The sequence below is a fragment of the Bos indicus genome, chromosome X (genome assembly GCF_029378745.1).
Source record: "Bos indicus isolate NIAB-ARS_2022 breed Sahiwal x Tharparkar chromosome X, NIAB-ARS_B.indTharparkar_mat_pri_1.0, whole genome shotgun sequence".
In the NCBI taxonomy this organism is placed as follows: Eukaryota; Metazoa; Chordata; class Mammalia; order Artiodactyla; family Bovidae; genus Bos; species Bos indicus.
Genome location: NC_091789.1, coordinates 18,731,351 through 18,746,247, shown reverse-complemented (window position 1 = coordinate 18,746,247; position 14,897 = coordinate 18,731,351).

Here is a 14,897-nt window from a genome sequence, read left to right as displayed (position 1 = left end):
CCCACTCCAGTACTTTTGCCTAGAAAATCCCATGGACCGAGGAGCCTGGTAGGCTGCAGTCCATGGGGTCGCTAGAGTCCGACACGACTGAGTGACTTCACTTTCACTTTTCACTTTCATGCAATGGAGAAGGAAATGGAAACCCACTCCAGTGTTCTTGCCTGGAGAATCCCAGGGACGGGGAAGCCTGGTGGGCTGCCGTCTATGGGGTCGCACAGAGTCGGATACGACTGAAGTGACTTAGCAGTAGCAGTATCACATGTCAGGGACTTCCCTGGTGGGTCAGATGGTAAAGCATCTGCCTACAATGTGGGAGACCGGGGTTCAATCCCTGGGTGGGGAAGATCTCCTGGAGAAGGAAATGGCAACCCACTCCAGTATTCTTGCCTGGAAAATCCCATGGATGGAGGAGCCTGGTAGGCTACAGTCCATGGGGTCACAAAGAGTTGGACACGACTGAGGGACTTCACTTTCACTTTATTTTCACTTATTACATGTCAGGAGTTGTTCTAGGTGGTTTGGATTATTTAAATTCACTAGGGCTGTGATTCTCCAAGCCAGGCTTCAGCAATACATGAACCGTGAACTTCCAGATGTTCAAGCTGGTTTTAGAAAAGGCAGAGGAACCAGAGATCAAATTGCCAACATCCACTGGATCATGAAAAAAGCAAGAGAGTTCCAGAAAAACATTTATTTCTGCTTTCTTGACTATGCCAAAGCCTTTGACTGTGTGGATCACAATAAACTGTGGAAAATTCTGAAAGAGATGGGAATACCAGACCACCTGACCTGCCTCCTGAGAAACCTGTATGCAGGTCAGGAAGCAAAAGTTAGAACTGGACATGGAGCAACAGACTGGTTCCAAATAGGAAAAGGAGTACATCAAGGCTGTATATTGTCACCCTGCTTATTTAACTTCTATGCAGAGTACATCATGAGAAACGCTGGACTGGAAGAAGCACAAGCTGGAATCAAGATTGCCGGGAGAAATATCAATAACCTCAGATATGCAGATGACACCACCATTATGTCAGAAAGTGAAGAGGAACTAAAAAGCCTCTTGATGAAATTGAAAGAGTAGAGTGAAAAAGTTGGCTTAAAGCTCAACATTCAGAAAATGAAGATCATGGCATCTGGTCCCATCACTTCATGGGAAATAGATGGGGAAACCGTGGAAACGGTGTCAGACTTTATTTTTTGGGGCTCCAAAATCACTGCAGATGGTGATTTTAGCCATGAAATTAAAAGACGCTTACTCCTTGGAAGGAAAGTTATGACCAATCTAGAAAGCATATTAAAAAGCAGAGACATTACTTTGCCAACAAAGGTTCGTCTAGTCAAGGCTATGGTTTTTCCAGTGGTCATGTATGGATGTGAGAGTTGAACTGTGAAGAAAGCTGAGCACTGAAGAATTGATGCTTTTGAACTGTGGTGTTGGAGAAGACTCTTGAGAGTCCCTTAGATTGCAAGGAGATCCAACCAGTCCATCCTAAAGGAAATCAGTCCTGGGTGTTCATTGGAAGGATGATGATAAAGCTGAAACTCCAATACTTTGGCCACCTCATGCGAATAGTTGACTCATTCGAAAAGACTCTGATGCTGGGAGGGATTGGGGGCAGGAGGAGAAGGGGATGACCGAGGATGAGATGGCTGGATGGCATCACCGACTCGATGGATGTGAGTCTAAGTGAACTCTGGGAGTTGGTGATGGATAGGGAGGCCTGGCGTGCTGCGATTCATGGGGTCGCAAAGAGTCAGATACGACTAAGCGACTAAACTGAACTGAACTGAACTGAGGGCTGTGATAGCAAAGTACCACAGCTTGGGGGTGGGGTGGGGTGGGCCTTAAACAATAGAAATCTGATTTCTCAGAGTTCTAGGGGCTGGAAGCTAGAAGTCAGGGCATCATTAGGGTTGGTTTCTTCTGAGACCTTGCTCCTTGGCTTTTAGATGGTGGTCTTCTCCCTGTATCTTCACATCATCTTCCCTCTATATGTGTTGTGTCCTAATTTCCTCTTCTTTGAGGAAACTAGCCATACTGGATTAGGGTCCACTCACCTGACTTTATTTTTCCAGTGACCTATTTAAAAGTCCTCCCTCCAAACAGCCATGATCTGGGTACTGAGGGTTAGGGTTCAGTGTTTGGAGTTTAGGGAGGACAGAGTTCAGCCCATAACAGATAAAATATATGCACAAAAAAAGAGATGCAAGTTCTCATGGAGGGGGTCTCCATGAGGGAGGAGACAGAATAAACAGTCACAATAAGTAAAAAGGTGGTAAGTGCTCTTTAAAAAAAGGAGAAGGATGAGGGGACTGAGAATACAAACGGTGTGATAGAAGGCAGAGGTCAGGATGGAAGGAAAGAGGGAGTTACAAGTTCTGTTCTTTAGCCTGGGGACAATGGAACGCTCTTGAAGGGTTTTAAACAGAAGTATGACAGGATACATGCTTTTGAAAAGGATCACTCTGTTTACTGAAGATAAAATAAAAGGCGGGGGAAGGGAGGAAGGAGGATTTGGCAACAGTCTGATACAAGGTCATACTGGCCTGAACTAGAGTGGTAAATAGGGGGTTGGGATGATGTGGCTAGACCAAAGGTAGGCTAAAGAAATTAGATCAATAGGGGCTTCCCTGTAGCTCAGACAGTAAAGAGTCTGCCTGCAATGCAGGAGACCCGGATTCAGTCCCCGGGTTGGGAAGATCCCCTGGAGAAGGGAATGGTAATCCATTCCAGTATTCTTGCTTGGAGAATCCATGGACAGAGGAACCTGGCAGGCTACAGTCCATGGAGTCCTAAAGAGTAACACACGACTGAGTAACTAACACTAAGGAAACTGGATCAATAGCATTTAATGACTGATTGAATGAGCAAAACACAGATGACTCCTAGGATTCTGTCTTGCATGACAAGATGGATGATGGATCAGTCAGTTCAGTTCAGTCCCTCAGTTGTGTCTGACTCTTTGCAACCCCATGGACTGCCTCCCTGTCCATCACCAACTCCCAGAGCTTGCTTAAACTCATGTCCATCAAGTCGGTGATGCCATCCAACCACCTTATCCTCTGTTGTCCCCTTCTCCTCCTGCCTTCTTTCCCAGCATCAGGCTTTTTCCAATGAGTCAGTTCTTCGCATCAGGTGGCCAAAGTATTGGAGCTTCAGCATCAGTCCTTCCAATGAATATTTAGGGCTGATTTCCTTAAGGATTGACTGGTTTGATCTCCTTGCAGTCCAAGGGACTCTCAAGAGTCTTCTCCATCTGCTGCTGCTGCTGCTGCTAAGTCACTTCAGTCGTGTTGGACTCTGTGCAACCCCATAGACGGCAGCCCACCAGGCTCCCCCATCCCTGGGATTCTCCAGGCAAGAATACTGGAGTGGGTTGCCATTTCCTTCTCCAATGCATGAAAGTGAAAAGTGAAAGTGAAGTCGCTCAGTCATGTCCAACTGAGATCATGAGTGTGATTTTGGATGCAGTGAGTAACATGCCTGTGTGATACACAAGTGGAAGTTATCCAGTGGTCAATTAGATACGTGGATCTGGAGGTTAGAAGTGACTTTCTTGGTGGCTCAGATGGTAAAGAATTTGCCTGCAGTTCAGGAGACCCAGGTTTGATCCCTGGGTGGGGAAGATCCCCTGGAGAAGGGAATGGCTACCCACTGCAGTATTCTTGCCTGGAAAATCCTATGGGCTGAGGAACCTCAAGGGTTATAGTCCATGGGGTCACAAAGAGTCAGACAAGACTGAGCGACTAACACAAGGACACAAGGAGGTTAGAGGACATGCATGGACTGGAGATATAGATCTGGGAACCAGCAACATAGAAGTGGTAGAAACAAGGGATGTAGATGACATAAACAATGCCTGCAAGACTGTGTTGTTTCTCTGGTCTGCTCTCCCACTCTCTGAAATGACAATTTCACACTTTCTCCACCCTCTTCAAAACTTCTTTCACTCCTGTTCAGCCAATACACAAACATACACCACCACCACCACCAACATCATCAACTGAGACCTAGATCCCAATCTCTTCTCCTGAATCCTGCCCACTATTCCCCCTTCTCTTTCTTCATTCACTCCTCCTTTATTTCCTCCATTCCATCATCTCCTATTCATGCTCAAGCCTTCCCCATCTTTAGAACAATTTTCCTTGACCCCTCCATTCCCCTTTCAGCTATTTTATCTTTTCCCTCCTCACTGTTAAACTTCTCCCAAGAGTTGTCTGTTCTCACTGCCTCCATTTTTTTTTTTTAATTCCCACTCACTTCTCAATTTGGGCTGTCCTGGTGGCTTATATGGTAAAGAATCCACCTGCCAATGCAGGAGACCTGGGTTCAGTCCCTTGGTCAAGAAGATCCCCTGGAGAAGGGAATGGCTACCCACTCCAGCATTCTTGCCTGGAGAGTCCCATGGACAGAGGAGACTGGCGGGCTATAGTCCATGGGAATCACTAAGAGTCGGACATGACTAAGCGACTAAGCAGGCACTTCTCAGTTTATCTCAATCTGTATTCCATCCTTACCATCCATTGAAATCTTTTGAGAAGGTTGGCAGGACATTCATGTTCCTAAACCTAAGGGGCATTTTTTTATTCTCATCCTCCCTGATGTCTCAGGAGCATTTATTACAGTCGACTGCAGTTGAAAACAAAGGTTGTTCTCTTGAAGTCCCAGGCTCACTTCACTCAGTTATGGAAAAAAAATAGCTACCAAATAATAAGTTTAAATAACCATAAATTGCCCATCATTCTTTCAAATAAAAATGGATTTCCATGAAAAAGTAGATAGTTTAGTTCATAACCCAACTGGGCAAATTAATTTTTTTTGAGATGACTATCATACTTTTTTCTGAAGAAGTGCTTTATGCATACTTCCTATTTTTCATACAGGATATTAAAAAGTCCTGTACTCAAGGGTTGAGATTGAATAAAATTAATACCTCTTACTGATTCCTTAGGTAAAATAGGATTTTGCTTCCTCCTGGCATGTACTGATGAAAAGTACAATGACTATAAGTACAATGTAATATCACTGCTGTGATTTGTGCCAGTGCACTAGCAGCTTTACCCACCATTGCTTTTGCACCATCAGTGAAAATGTTCACACAGGAAAAAAAGGCAAATAATGATGATGATACAAACAGTTTTGACCTTGTGAGACCTTGGAAAGGGACCTCCAGGGACCACAATTTGAAAATCATCCTTTTAGTTTAATCAGGATTTACCACAAACTGGTGAATACAGTCACATTCCCTGAGGGGTGAATAGTGGAAAAAAGGGGGTTCTGGTAGCATGAAAGAGGCAGGGAGGCCTGGTGTGCTGCAGTCCATGGGACTGCAAAGAGTCACACATGATTTAGTGACTGAACAACAACAATACTTGGGTGATGGGGGAATATTTGACTAGAGGGGCTTAGAGTTGGGAAAACACCTCTGAACATAAGCCTGTCAACTACCCTAGATTTTGTTCTGCTGGCCTTTTGGAACACCAGACTTAGACTTCCAGAATTCAACTAAGGTTTGAAAACAACAGCAACAACTCCACAAGCTTATCAAGTCCTGAGGACACTAGGGATGGGATGGGATGGGGTGGGTGGGACCTCATGGTCTTGTATTTTATTAGACAGAAGGATACCTCAGGTAGTTTTTTTTTTTTTTTTTTTCAGAACAAAGGAATGTTTGCCTCAAAATCTGAAAATCCATACCTCTTAAGAAATGGAAAATGCTTGCAGCTTTGAAATAAACTTTTTGTTTCTAACCATCCCATTCAAATTATTTAAAATTGTAGGAGCTTCTACCAGAGCATCTATTTACTTACAAAGAATCATTATCAAGTGTTATAAACAGAACATAAATTTAGTTTAAAAAGAGAGACTGTGTGTATGTGTACGAGCTTATTTGTGTCTGACTCTTTGAGACGCTATGGACTGTAGACCACCAGGCCCCTCTGTCCATGGGATTTTCCAGGCATGAATGCTGGAGTGAGTTGCCATTTCCTACTCCAGGGGATCTTCCTGACCAGGGATCAAATCTATGTCTCCTGCGGCTCCTGAATTGGCAGGTGGATTCTTTACCACTGAGCTACCTGGGAAGCCCCAAGAGAGACTGCTGCTAAGTCGCTTCAGTCGTGTCCGACCCTGTGCTACCCCATAGATGGCAGCCCACCAGACTATGGGATTACTATTATTAATGGTACCATAAAGAGCCAGGATTGATCTTGGTTTAAATATTTTAAGATGCTGCTCCAAATAAAATAGAGAGGTTTGTTACGTATACCTATCTCTCCTATCTCTACAGTTTTATTTATTGTTTTTACCTTTAATCATCATTATTTTTAAATTTTATTTTTCTCTACAGTTTTAATGTCTCTGGGTTTGTCATGTATTAAGGGAATATGACTACAGCTAGTCACTTCCATTGGGGTCAGTTTTACCTAAAAGCCTGCAGCACTGGCAGCTGACTAAAGGCAAGGAAGTGGTTTAAGTTGCTGATAGGAAAAATTGCCATAGCAGTTTTTTCTTAGCTATTGTCAGAGGCTTGCCTAGTGTTAGAGACAAAGAGACAAAGAGGAGTACCACTGGACCCAAAACTCCTTGGTTCTTTGCCATCATGGGCTCTCCATTACAGCTATCATGGGCTCTCCATTACTGCTAAGAATATAGTTATGCAAGCTCCGATAGCCCAGCTTAAAAGTGAAAGTGAAGTCTCTCAGTCGTGTCTGACTCTTTGTGACCCCATAGACAGTAGCCTACCAGGCTCCTCCCTCCATGGGATTCTCCAGGCAAAAGTACTGGAGTGGGTTGCCATTTCCTTCTCCAGGGGATCTTCCTGACCCAGGGATCAAACCCTGGTCTTCCACATTCCAGGCAGACGCTTTAACCTCTGAGCCACCAGAGAGTAGTGGCTTAGCTTAAAAGTACCACCGGCCAATCAAAGTGTATTTTGATGACACAATCATTTGTAACAGATTTTATTGGTTAAGTGTGGTTTTATTTGGGAGGAGGTTTCTTCAAACACTAGGAACTTGTTGGGGTGTCTGTAACCAGATTAAACTAGAATTGGTTTCTTAAACATGGAGCTTGGGTGTTTTAAATGTTGAATTTCACTTTTTTAGTAAAGTTACTGATTCTGAACATATATCTAGACTCTGATTTTTCTCCAAATGTCAACATTAAAAATGCATTTTGTATAGTCATATCAAGAACCTCAACATTTATATAATCACTTCATTTCACAGGTAAGAAAACTGAAACTACAAGAGACATGCTTGCCCAAGGTCACACACAGCTGGTAAGTGTCAAAGATGAGGTTTAACCCGGATCTAAATGCTTCTTATTCACCCTCTTAAACCACTGCACTTTAGTACAGTATATCTGTCTTCTGTGTGGACATTTGAAAAATACTTAAAACTGGATTATAGGGTTGGTCACTTTTGAAGTACAAAATCACATGGGCTGATGTGAAGTATGATTATATACAAGCTACATCTTAAGTATGTGTTATTTCAGGATCTCCCTGCCATGACTTACTCATACCAGTCACTGAAATCATCTATGCTTCCATGATGAAATATTCTCAGATGTGTTGTGGCATGCATACTTACCTCAACATTGTTTTCAGGTATATGAGTTCAGTCTGCTTTCCAAGTCTCCCCATGAAATGAGTAGATAAGTAGGTGAGTGTGACAAGTTATGTATCTTGGATGTTTGATGAAATTTTAGGGCTGCCCATGGGAAAGATTGAAGGCAAAAGGAGAAGGGGGAGGGAGAGGATGAGATGGTTAGATAGCATCACTGACTCACCGGACACGAGTTAGAGCAAACTCCAGGAGATAGTGGAAGACAGAGGAGCCTGGTGTGCTGCAGTCCATGGGGTGCAAAGAGTCAGATACGACTTAGCGACTGAACAACAACATCGGCATAGTCCCTCAACAGGGTGTCCAGGAAGTTTTAAGCTTTAAATATAAATATATTTTTATTGAGCACCTACAAGATTACTAGATACAAAATCTCAGCTCACTCTACCATTTATGAGACAAGCCGAAGAGATAAGCATGAAGGGTAGGGTTGTGGGGAGTATAGGCTTTGGAACGGAACAGAGTGAAAGGGTAGAGACAAGAAAGCAGATAGCTACCCAGGACCTCCCTGACAACCTTGAACAATTTCAGTCTAAGTTACCAAATATAGAAAACGCTGAGTATCTGGATTTCTTGTGGGAAATGGCAAAACTTCTCTGGGTTGGACACAGGACAACCAAACTGGCAGGCACAAGTATCCAAGAGCATGAGGCATTGAAGTATGCAGATGTAAAAGCACAGAAATCCTCTGCAGAGTGCAGCAGCATGGGCTAGAATGGCGGGTACACCAACCCCATATCTGAGCTATGCCATCATTAGACAGTATGGACTCCCTTTGAATCTGTGAAACAAAGTTGACTAGGCAGTGGCCTTTCTTTCTTTATCAGATCTCAGATTCTTCACAATGATAACTAACGTGTACTGAGCGCCTTCCTTCTATGTTCTAGGCTCTTTACAACCATGAATTATTTCCTCTATTCAGGCCAACATCTGAAAAAAGGCTTTATAGCCGAAGGATCTGAGCTCAGAGAAGTTATTAATAAGCAACTTACCCCAGTTTCCATAGCTCATGACTCCATGCTTCTTCTATTAAAGTACACTGCCTCACATGTCTCATTCTACAGCTGTCTTCTATTTTCAAAAGGAATTGCTGACTTTTGCTTCTTTCCCCTTAACACTCTGCCTAACATCATCTCCTTATCTTGGTCAATTTTTTTCTAGCATCGTGAATAGAGACCCTTTGTGAACTGTTGTAACCCAACAGGTGCAAAGAATACAGGTACCCTGGTTGCCATGACAGAAGCTACAAACTATCCTTACCTCTGCCCAGAGACTCACTAAGTCATAGGTTCCTCTTGGTGTCACTGAGGCCATCTCAAGCTTCTGGAGCATGGAAAATGTTCCTACTATTTAAAGAATAAAACAAAATCATTCATACATAGTATTGACATCTAGCAGGTAGTTTACTAAGTGGTCTTGTGTGCGTGTGTGTGTGCTTAGTTGCTCAGATGTGTCCGACTCTGTGTGACCCCAAGGATGGCAGCCCACAGACTCCTCTGTTCATGGGATTCTCCCGGCAAGAATACTGGAGTGGGTGGTTTGACTAATAGGTAATGTAGTAATTTTTATTTTTATAATGTGGGTTGTGGGGTGGAGTGGAGGAGAAATATAGGACAATTTTTCTGTGGTTGATTCTGTAAGTTTATGTGGGGAATCAGGGCAGGAGATCTGTTTCCTGGGCTTTGAACAAAGATTTCTGGCCAGGCTTGCTGGGCCTGCCACAGACTCGTCATAGTCCAGCAACCTCATTGTACAAATGGGTGAGTTTTGAGGCCAGGCTGAAGAAAGGATTGGCCTGAGGTCATAGAGCTAGTTAATGGGACAGTTCCTTCTTTTGCAAACAGTGCTCTAGGCAATTAAAACTCTGTCTGTTCCACGACCAAATGCCTGTAATTATGATTCCTATTGCTTAATTTTTTTCCAAAATGAGCTATGGTAAGAACAGGAGGGGAGCTCTGGGCAAAGGTTTCCAGAATGGAATAGCAATACAACATAGCTGAACATGGCTGAACAATCTAGGATGAGTGGTATGGCCTTTAATACCTTTGTATGAAATGGCAACCCACTCCAGTGTTCTTGCCTGGAGAATCCCAGGGATGGGGGATCCTGGTGGGCTGCTGTCTATGGGGTCACACAGAGTAGGACACAACTGAAGTGACTTAGCAGCAGCAGCAGCATGCCTGGATTTGACAGGTGTCTGGACTGTCAGTGAATGAGAATACTGCTGAAACCTTGTTAGCGTTCAGTCCTGTTTTAGCCACATCTTCCAGTCTCAGTGCTTGCCTCAAGGTGTTGTGAGAACTAGGCCATATTCCCCACTCCTTTCAAAAGGCCCTTCTCAGGGACTTCTCTGGTGGTCCAGTGGCTAAGACTCCATGCTCCCAGTGTAGGGGGTACAGGTTCCATCCCTGGTCGGGGAACTAGAGCCCAAATGCCACAAGTAAGAGTTCACTGCATGCCTCAACTAAAAATTCCATGTGCTGCAACTACGACCTAGGGCAGCCAAATAAATATTTTAAAAATTATTTTGAAAAAGGCCCTTTCTCAAGCACAGCTCAGGTCAGAAGGAGCAAGTGTGCATCAAGGCTACGTGCCCAAATCCTAATCCCAAGACTACCAAGTGCCAGTACCTTGCTGACAGCCTCTCTCCTGAAGTCGTTCACTTAGTCTCTACCAAAAGGGAGACCATTTGCTCTTCAACAAACATTTGCTGACCCATGACTCTGTGCATGTCACAAGGCTAGGACATGAAGATACAGGGTTAAACTGTGGCTGCCCTTAGTGAACTCCCAGTCAAGTAGGTGAAACAGACACTAAACAATGCCATAGGTCAGTGCAACAGAGGCCCCAACAGTACATCAGGCACAGGGGTGAGAAGGTGGATAAGACCCCGTCCAGCACTCACCACCTCACAGACACACAGGAAAACAGTAATGGGTTTAACTACTGGGAAAGAGATCTGCTTGGGGAGCTAGGGGAACTGAAGAGAGGGGTCTAAAGGAAGTGTTGGTCACAACAACTGAGGAAGTCCTGGAAAATCACCAATTGGATGGAGGCAGTAAAGGTCTCTGTTCTGTGCTTCCGCTGAGAAATCAGATTAGCTGCCAGCCACAGAGCCTCAGGCCAGTTTCTGGGCGCTTAGAGCAAGGACAAGGAAACTCAGAAGAAGCTTTTGCTTTTCTATCTGCAGGCACAATTGTGACGCAAACTAAAGTTTGTCTGCCCTTCCTGAGCCTCCTCCCAGGATTGTTCCAGTTGCAATTTCTCCTTATCTGAAAGGGCTTTTCCAGAAAGAAGCTTAGATAAATCCGTTCTATGTGAACAACTGGTAAGAGCAGTGCCTCCCAGATTGTCTGAGAGTAAGAATCACCTGGTGTCATTCCAAATTGTATTTTTGATCTTGTTTTTCTCGTGGTATGATATTGTGACTTATAAGAAATATATATTTGGTCTTCCTCCCCATTTCTGGCTGTTGTTGTTCAGTCACTAAGTCGTGTCCAACTCTTGGTGACCCCATGGACTGCAGCACGCCAGGCTTCCCTGTCCTGCACTATCTCCCAGAGTTTGCTCAAACTCATGTCCATTGAGTCAGTGAAGCCATCCAACCATCTCATTTTCTGTCACCCCCTTCTTCTCCTGCCCTCAATCTTTCCCAGCATCAGAGTCTTTTCCAATGAGTCAGCTCTTCGTATCAGGTGGCCAAAGCATTGGAGCTTCAGCACCAGCCCTTCCAGTGAATATTTAGGGTTGATTTCCTTTAGGATTGATTGGTTTGATCTCCTTTCTGTCCAAGGGACTCTCAAGAGGCTTCTCCAGCACCACAGTTTGAAAACATTAATTCTTTGTTGCTCAGCCTTCTTTATGGTCCAACTTTCACATCCATACATGACTACTGGAAAAACCATAGCTTTAACTATATGAGCCTTTGTCAGCAAAGTGATTTCTCTCCTTTTTAATACATTCTCTAGGTTTGTCATAGCTTTTCTACTGATGAGCAAGTTCTTTTAATTTCATGGCTGCAGTCACTGTCTGCAGTGATTTTGGAGCTCAAGAAAATAAAGTCTGTCACTGTTTCCAGTTTTCCTCCTTCTATTTGCCATGAAGTGATGGGACCAGATGCCATGATCCTAGGTTTCTCAATGTTGAGTTTTAAGTCAGCATTTCCACTCTTCTCTTTCGCCTTCATTAAGAGGGTCTTTAGTTCCTCTTTGCTTTCTGCCATTAGAGTGATATCATCTGCATATCTGAGGTTATTGATATTTCTCCTGACAATCTTGATTCCAGCTTGTGCTTCATCCAGCCTGGCATTTCAAATGATGTACTCTGCATATAAGTTAAATAAGCAGGGAGACAATATACAGCCTTAACGTATGCCTTTCCCAATTTGGAACCAGTCCATTGTTCGATGTCCGGTTCTAACTGTTGCTTCTTGTTCTGCGTACAGGTTTCTCAGGAGACAGGTCAGGTGGTCTGGTATTCCCATCTCTTTAAGAATTTTCCACAGTTTGTTGTGATCTACATAGTCAAAGGCTTTAGAGTAGTCAATGAAGCACAAGTAGATACTTTTCTAGAATTCCCTTGCTTTTTGTATAACTCAACAGATGTTGGCAATTTGATCTCAGAGTTCCTAAAACTCTTGAAATATCTTAAGTGATGAGAGCAATAAAAGTGTCTGGATATTCATAACAAACCCCTTTCAACCCATCTGAGTTTATGTTAATGTGGTGACTTTTGGAAAACTCCTAAGGATGGGGACCACCAGAGGGAAGAGGGGCTGGAGGTTGAGTCAATCACGAGTGGCCAATAATTTAGTCTATCAGGATTATTTAATGAAACCTCTATGAAGACCCAAAAGGACAGGGTTCAGAGGACTCTCAGGTTGGTGAACCAGAACATTTCCATGTGCCACCATTCTGGGTCCCAAACTGCATGAGGACAGGAGCTCTTTTTTGTTTAGGACCTAGCCCTATGTATCTCTTCATCTGGCCATTGGTTCATATTCTCTAGTATCCGTTGTAATAAATCTGTAATCTAGTGACTAAACTGATTTTCTGAGTTCTGTGAGCTGCTCTAGCAAATTAATTGAACCCAAAGGAGGGGGTCATTGGAACCTCTATTTTATAGCCAATTGGTGAGAAGTATAGGTGATAACCTGGACTTGTGATTGATATATGAAGTGGAGTGTGGTCTTATGGGACTGATCTCTTAACCTGTGGGATCTGACACAATCTCTGGGTAGGTAGTATCAGAGTTGAGTTGAATTGTGGATAGACAGTGTCAGAGTGGGATTGAATTATAGGACACCCAGCTGGTGTCAGGCAATTGGTCAGTGGTATGGAAAAGCTCACACTTCAGAATTTTTGGAGCAGAATCTTACCTGGAAATTCTTATTCAGTAAGTCTGGGTACATTCTGGAAGTCTGGTTTTTTGTTTTGTGTGTGTGTGTGTGTGTGTGCGTGTGTGTGTGTGTATTTTCCTAGAGATTTTTAAAAATTTATTTTTAATTGAAGGACCTATTTGCAGGGCGTCAGTGGAGATGCAGACATAGAGAACAGACTTATGGACATGGGAGGTGAGTTGGGGGAAGGAAGGAGAGGGTGGGACAAATGGAGAGAGTAACATGGAAACATATATACTACCATATGTAAAATAGCCAATGGGAAATTTCTGTATGAGTCTGCAAATCCATTTTTTATCAAGGGCTCTGTGAACAAAGTAGAACAAGGAGCATTGCTCACCACTCAGTTTTACAAGTGTTAAGTCATAACCCACTGCATTTGCTGATGGACAGTGTACCCTGAGATGAAATCAGGATTAGAACAGAATGAGGCACTCTTTGCTTTGGACAAGCAGACATCGTGGATATTAGATGCATGTCTCAGGAAGAATGTCAATGACCCCAGATTCTTCCATCTCTCATACATAAGAAAGCATACTTAAAATCATTAACTTGAGATATCCGTTCTTTGTGAATAACAATAATCTTTTACCAAGAATGTATGCTTGACTGCCCATGTCTCCTAGCTGAAAGTTGTGGATAAACTGGTTTCACCCCTACCACTTTGGAGCATTTTCCTCAAGTGAATGGCTGTCTCCCTGACTATAGTCCTCAGCAAGACAACAAATAAAACTTAAATTCACGACTCATATGTTGTACGTCTTTCTTTAAGTCAAGAGCTTCAGGTTAAAAAAAAGAGTAATTCTTTAGGCAAATTTGGGAAACCATGATTTAAAGCATTGTCTCCAGGAATTCACAATAAAGGCTTTGGTTCCTAATGTGGAATGTCAAAAACACATATCTGAGTGATAGAGTATAAAGGTTTTAAAACATAATAATAAAATAGACAGTACTCTGGAAGAGCATCCCATAATTACATTATCACATATACTATAAATATTAGCAGATGAGAACCTTCTAGCAGCCTGGTAAACTGGGTAGGCCAAGGATTCTTGTCCCAGTTTTAGGGATGAGGAAACCACACCAGAGTGTAGCTTGTAATGTAACTGGAGAGAAAACAAACATGCATTAAATGATGCAAGAACAACACAAAGTAAGATGCCTGCTTTTGTAAAAGGATACTTTGTAACATGGTTTATAAGGTCCGAAGGGATGTGGATGGAACCCAACAGTAGACTGAAGCAGATAGGAGTCTGAAGCTTCCCCAGAGTAGGAGATACAGATATTTGTATTTGGAAACTCAGTTATTTTCTATGGCACCATGAAGTTTTTCTACATTGCATTGTCATGTGAACTATACCAGTTACATTTTCCACAACTATATATTGTACCACAAACCAGTCTGACCTGCAAGGGAAGTATAAGCTTTGGTCCTTTTGCAATGCTCTGCTGCCTAACCAGTTTGTGCTTGCAAAATGGCACGTGATCCAGTCAAGATGGAGATGTCCTAGTAAAGGGAGGATGGCGGTTATATGAGGTTTTGCCTGGGATCCTTTCTAGGCCTACCTAGGGCTTCAGATGCAGTGAAGTTGAAGGATTTCATCCAGTTGTATCATGTCTCTTCTGGATCAGGCATTCTGCTGCCAGCTATGGGTGGGTTTGAGAAATTCTTAGTCTAGGCAGGAGAGAAAGGAAGACATATACATGACCAGTGATTACCTAAGTCAGGAAGAATTCCAAAGCAGAATAAGTAACATTATATGGTGGTGGGGCAAGAGTTAATTGTGATCATGGCCAATCCTGGAGGGTTTACTGGAGGAAGTGACATTTTCACTGGGTGTTGAAAGATAGATAGGTACTGCAAAGACAG